This window comes from Microcaecilia unicolor, chromosome 1 (assembly GCF_901765095.1).
Source record: "Microcaecilia unicolor chromosome 1, aMicUni1.1, whole genome shotgun sequence".
Lineage (NCBI taxonomy): Eukaryota > Metazoa > Chordata > Amphibia > Gymnophiona > Siphonopidae > Microcaecilia > Microcaecilia unicolor.
Genome location: NC_044031.1, coordinates 383,981,826 through 383,988,629, shown reverse-complemented (window position 1 = coordinate 383,988,629; position 6,804 = coordinate 383,981,826). Strand labels below are relative to the sequence as shown.

The window sequence follows — 6,804 nt, the reverse complement described above, 5'->3', positions numbered from 1 at the left end:
CAGGGAGGGCCCGAAGGGAGGCGATCTGCCTTTCCAAATGGAGCTCAGCTGAGGCGCTGACGATTTTAATGCAGGGGGCCCGGTGGTGGACGGAGCCGAGGGCAGGCAGGTGAGACCAGTGACTGCAGCACCGGCGGCCTGACCCCAGCGCCGGGCCCCCCTTAGAGGCCCGGGGAATTTTGTCACCCCTGCCCCCCCTCGGTGGCCCTGTTTATGCTGAGCAAATAGTAGTACTGAAACAGTAGGAGCTAAAATTAAAAGATAACTTTCCCACTTTTTCCTGTTGTATCTAGCTTATTCTCTAGCCTTATCCTGTCCCTTTCTCACTAAGGACAATTGGAGGAAGTGTCTCTTATCCAGCTTTCTCTTACTCTGCAAATGTTTGAGGCTTTCCCCTACAATGATTCCAGCTGAGTGGGAAGAATCCAGAGCACTGGCCACAGATCTTCTGCAGCCTTCAGTGTCCCAAGCACACAACCAGCAAAGACCTAAGCAACAAGAGCTTGGCTCATACCTAGGTTTTCTCACTGAAGGTAAGAAAGCTGGAAAGAATAAGTTCACGTGGCTTAGATCGTTGAGGAAATTATGAAGCTATCTACCTTATCAATATCTAGCTGGTACAGTGTGTGTGTGTCTCTGTATATACAAAAACACATGAAAAAGGAAAGACAGACAGACAGACACACATATATGTGTGTGTGTGTGTTTGTCTGTCTTTCCTTTTTCATGTGTTTCTGTATACAGAGAGAGAGAGAGAGAAAGAAAGAGAGAGACAGAAAGACACATACACACACTCTGCATATACACACTAACCTCTTAGTCTCATACACACAGAGTAACACAGGCTGCACATACTGCAGCAGGACCTGTTTATCCACTCTTACCCTAGCTGAGATAACATTTAATCATCTCTCTGAGCTCATGTGCAATTTTCTTTAAATTAGTAACTTTATTTTCTAACTCCTCTTACTCTCTTACCTATCTATATGTTCCATCTTTGCTTATATCCTATGCTGTCTGCTAAAATGTTCTATTACTTTATGTGTTGACATTATAAGTAGTATACTATCCAGCTGATTTTCGAAAAGTGATCGCCGCCCATCTTCCGACACAAATCGGGAGATGGGCGGCGATCTCCTGAATCCGCCCAAAGCGGCATAATTGAAAGCCAATTTTGGGCGGCTTCAACTGCGTTCCGTTGCGGGACCAGCGAAAATTGAAAGGGGGCGTGTCAGCATGGTAGCGAAGGCGGGACGTGGACGGGGCGTGCGTTGAGATGGCCGTCTTCGCCCGATAATGGAAAAAAGAAAGCCGGCCGTCAGGAGAATTTGGTCTGTTTTATTTGGACCCTTTATTTTTAGGTCCAAGTCCCAAAAAGGTGCCCTAACTGACCAGATGGCCACCGGAGGGAAGCGGGGATCACCTCCCCTTACTCCCCCAGTGGTCACCACCCCCTTCCACACACAAAAAAAAAAAATCAGACATTTTTTGCCAGCCTGTATGCCAGCTTCAAATGTCATACCCAGCTCCCTGACAGCAATATGCAGGTCCCTGGAGCAGTTTGTAGTGGGTGCAGTGCACTTGAGGCAGGTGGACCCAGGCCCATCCCCCCCACCTGTTACACTTGTGCTGGTAAATCGGAGCCCCCCAAAACCCACTGTACCCACATGTAGGTGCCCTCCTTCACCCCTTAGGGCTATGGTAATAGTGTAGAGTTGTGGGCAGTGGGTTTTGGGGGGATTTGGGGGGCTCAGCACACAAGGGAAGGGTGCTATGCACCTGGAAGCTAATTTTGTTTTTTTATTAATTTTTTAAAGTGCCCCCTAGGGTGTCCGGTTGGTGTCCTGGCATGGCGGGGGGGTCAGTGCACTAGAAATGCTGGCTCCTCCCACGCCCAAATGCCTTACATTTCGCCGGATTTGAGATGGCCAGCTCCGGTTTCCATTACGGCTGAAAATTGGAGTCGGCCATCTCATCTAACCCCGGCGAGCAATTTGGCTGGCGCCAAGCGTATTTCTAAAATACGCTTGGCTACGCCCCTTCGCTGAGCCAGCCCTGAAGATGGCTGCCCATCGATTTGGCCGGCACCGTTTGATTATGCCCCTCAATGCCATACTTTGTATTGTTATTTGAATATTTTTACTGCTGTAATTGTCTACTGCTTATGCTTGATTTATTCTTACTGTACACCGTCGTGAGTGAATTCTTTTAAAAAGGTGGTAAATAAATCCTAATATTTCTTTGAATATTGGTCTCTCTCTCTCTCTCTCTCTATATATATATATATAGACCAATATTCAAAGAAATTTAACTGACCAGAAATGGCTCCTGGCCAGTTAAGTTGCTTGTTTGAGTCTCATTTTCAGCAGTACTTAACTGGTTAGTACTGCTGAAAATGTTCAGCTAGTACCTAACTCAAAACTAATTATTTTGAGGGTGTTCCGGGAACGAAGTCAGCACTTGGGCCAGTTAACTGCCAGTATTCAGCACTTAACTGGCCAAGATAACTGCATAAAAGTTGGGTCTGATATTCAGCCAGTGGTGCTCAGCGTTATACCTGGAAATTCAACACCAAGCTATGTCTGAGCTCCAGAATTGAATTTCTGGGTATTCGGAGCCGGCAAAAACATAGCTAGTTCAGTGCAATATTCAGCACTTAACCAGCTAGAAAGAACTGCAAAAAAGATGGGACTGTGTTTTATGTGTGTGTCCTATTTATGCAGTTAGTTTATAGTTTATAATCTATAGTTTATTATAACTTGATATACCGCTGCATACAAGTCAAACCAGTTTACTGTAAAATACTAAAGAAGGAAAGGAAACTGAAAATTATGCTGAAAATTGGCACATAACTGGCTTTGTGCCAACTTCTCCCCAGAATGCCCACAAAACAGCCATTTTTGAGTTGGGCACTAGCTGAGCATTATCAGTGGCACTAGGCAGTTCAGTGCTGCAGAAAATGCTTGGTTAGCATCGGACAGGTGATTAGATATTCAGCAAAACACGCTTCAAAAGTGCCAAACCCCTCCGAGTAAAGTTGCATTGGCTCCCAACCAAAGAACGGATCATCTTCAAAATCTGCACCTTAATCCACAAAATCATATACGGCGTAGTTCCAGAATACATGACAGACCTTATAGACTTACCAATAAGAAACAAAGTCAGATCGTCAAGATCCTACCTAAATCTACACTACCCAAATTGCAAAGGACTGAAATACAAAACAACTTACACAGCCACTAAAAACCTACCTCTTCAAAAAGGCCTACCCCAACGACCCCACGTAACCCTCCTCACCTACCAACACAGCATGACTATGATCGAACAGGACATCACACAATCTTCATCCATTCCGACCTTCCACTTATATCTCATACGATCACTATACAACTTTGTATTTGTTATCCACCGACTGGGCAAACACCTTTTATGGTACTATCTAAGCCACATTGAGCCTGCAAATAGGTGGGAAAATGTGGGGTACAAATGCAACAAATAAAATAAAAAAAAAAAATCATTATGAATATTGAATGCTTCTGTCCTATCTTTATGTGGTGTGTCATAGCCAGTTAAGTGCCGAGTATTAAACTTAGAGGCCCTTTGCGGTGAGCCTACCGCCAGCTTGCCATGCAGTGATTTGGCTCTACTGCTGGGGAAGACCAGTGGTTGTTCCGTCCCTCATCGCGTGCCCGTTCCGTCAAGAGAAAAAAAATTTCTAGCGCTAGGGGCATGCCCAATTAGCATCAGCGCCTTTTACCCCCGGCAATAAAAGGTGGCCTTAGTGCGTGGCAATCCTGTATGCCAACACAGGCTACCTTTTAGCACCATTTGGTAAAAGGGGCCCTTTACCGGCTATGGTTTAGCTGGCTCCTTAAACCAGGAAATTCAGTACTGGAGCCCAGACATGGCTCATCATTGATTTTTCAGTCATAATGCCAGTAGTATCAGCAAGACGCTGAGCACTGCTGGCTGAATATCGACCCCATATATACCGTGTTTCCCCGAAAATAAGACACTGTCTTATATTAATTTTTGCCCCCAAAATGCGCTAGGTCATATTTTCAGGGGCTGTCTTATTTTTCGGGGAAACATTGGGGTTGGATCGGGGTTGGCCCACCCCCCCTCTGTCGCTCCCAGAACTAACCTTAAACACCTCCTTTCACTTTCGCAGCAAGTAGCAGCAGGGCAGGCCACTTCTTCCTTCCGTGTCCCGCCCTCGCCTGACGTAATGTCCGCGAGGGTAAGGCACGGAAGGAAGGAGAGGTCTGCCCTGCTGCTGCTTGCTGCGAAGGTGAAAGGAGGCGTTTAAGGTTAGTTCCGGGAGCAACCTCGGGTGGGTGGAGGGGGGGCCCGGCGACCTCGGGTGGGGGGGCGGCCTTGTCCGGATCTCGGCGGCCCTGCTTTCAAACAAAAATTTGCTAGGTCTTACTTTCGGGGGAGGCCTTATATCTACCAATTCAGGAAAACCTCTACTAGGTCTTATTTTCGGGGGATGTCTTACTTTCGGGGAAACAGGGTACAACATATGGGCCCAATACTCAAAGGATTTATGCTCCTAGCTTTGAGAGTTATGCTCATAAATTGGCCTCTTTGAAAATTTACTAGGGCTGAGTGTATAACTTTTTTTCTCAAAATTCAGTGAACTCTTAAATTTAGGAGCATGAAAAGTGGGTGGTAATAGGGGCTGATTTAGGGCGGGGAAAACAATTAGGAACTTAGCACTGATTTTCAGCACTAGGTTCATAAATCCAGGCAAATGAATGTTAGGCCTAATTTTATAAGCATAACATTTACGCTCCTAAATTTCTAACTGAAAACAGGCTTATAAGGTTGCCTAAATAGGGCACAAATGTAGGAGCCAAAATTAGAAGCATAAATTTAGAAGATCAGCTTTTCTTGAATATCAGGGTGTAGGGACAGAGCTTAGTCTGTGTGGCCCTACAAGGCATAAAGACGTTATGCTGCCCTTGCCAACCCCATATCTTTGGTTTCTGATGGCTATGAGAGACAGAACAATTGGTAGGGCCATTACCTTTGTGGTCCACCCTGTTCCATGTTTTTCTGTGTCAGTCTGCTTCTACAGTATTTGCTAGATCAGTTCTTCTAGTACAGGGTTGTCTCCTCAAGGGCTGCAACCTAGTTGAGTTTTCAGGATTTCCCCAATGAATATGCATGAGATTTATTTGCATTTGCTGCCTCCATTGTATGCAAATGGACCTTGTACATATTCATTGGCGAAATCCTGAAAACCTGACGAGGGCTGAGGTTGGACACTCCTGTTCTAGTATTTTTTATCTGTCATGTAAACAGAATATGCTGACAGTAAGGATTATAGGGCTCATCCAGTTCACTCAGACCCAGATGATCAGAAGCAAACACAGGCGCTAGAGGCCATTTGTGCCAGACTAGCACCTACGTTTGACTGTGCCCAAGGATCAGAGCTGGTATGTGGAACAATGCACTCGCTGGCTCTGACTGCTAATTGCATGCAAATGCATACAAATAAAGGTCTCCCACATTCCTCCCTCATGATCAGCAGGCAGCGTGCCAAACAAGGGTGCTACTCCTGCTGCAAACCCTACGCCAACTCAGAGTGGCATTAGGATTTGGAGAAATAAGGGAGACCAAGAGGTCTGACAGGTCTGGGAATTTCTCCCAGATCTGTCAAACCTAAGCCTGCCCTCCCCCCAAACACAAGGCATGGAGGTCAGGCGGCCCTCCAGGCCCACCCCTCACCCCCCAAACACTAAAAAGACGTGGTGGTCCAGTGGGACCACTAGCCCCCACCCCCAACACTAACAAGAGCCTGGTGGTCCAGTGGGACCCACTAGCCCTCCACACCCACACACCCTTCCCTTTGCGGCCTACCTGGATGTTGGAGGAGGGAGGAACTAGCACTCCCTTCTTCCTCTGTGGGCGCCTCCTCAAAATGGTGGTGACCTGCCTGGTGCATCATGGGATATGTTAGGTGTGGCTTAACCCTTTGATGGAAGATAAGCCCTGCCCAGCGCATCCCAGGATGCACCAGGCAGGCCAGAGCACTGCCATTGTGAGGAGGCACCTGCAGAGGAAGGATGGGGTGCTAGTCCATCCCTCCTCCAACTTCAAGGTAGACCACAGATGGGGTGTGTGTGGGTGCAGAGGGCTAGTGGTCCCACTGGACCACCAGGGTCTTGTAAGTGTTGAGGGTGGGGGCTAGCGGTCCCACTGGACCACCAGGTCTTTTTAGTGTTTGGAGGGGTGAGGACTTAGGTTCAACAGGTCCAGCAGAAAATCCCAGACCTGTCATACCTCTTCTGCTGTTTGATAGGTCCGGGCGTTTTTTATTTATTTCTTTTTTTGACAGCCTGGACCTGTCAAACAACTTCTGCAGGACAATTGTGCCTTGGGCGTATGCCCAGGCACAATCTTCCCACAGACGTACCCCTATGATCAGAGCTAATAATGCACCTAAATTTGCATTCTATTAGCTCTGATCATAGGAGCATTAATGCCTGGCTCTGTTCCGGTGCTAATTTTGGAACAGCACAGGGTTTCTGATCATCTGCACATCAGTTTCATTCCTGGTGCAGTACCACAACTTCATTTCTGGCTTAACCTTCATTTTTCTACAACTAAGAGAAATATATCTAATTATATCCTAGGGCTAACTACAGTATCATCCCTCAATGAGCTACAATAGGTAAACATTTACTCATCTGTCCATTCTATTTGCTGCATCTCTCTGTATCAACTGTCAACCTAGAATATAAAGGAGGGAGAGCAATTTTCAGAAGCCATTTGTCTAAGTAAAATAAGCCCTCT

At 46.6% G+C, this 6,804-nt stretch overlaps 1 protein-coding gene across 1 annotated transcript in view; it reads left to right on the top strand.

The window, feature by feature from the left end:
- Positions 1–433: 433 nt before the first annotated feature.
- Positions 434–6,804, top strand: part of LOC115474847 (chondroadherin-like) — a 53,138-nt gene continuing 46,767 nt past the window's right edge. The window contains 1 exon segment of the mRNA XM_030210546.1: positions 434–533. The gene's annotated coding sequence lies outside the window, so the exon portion shown is untranslated.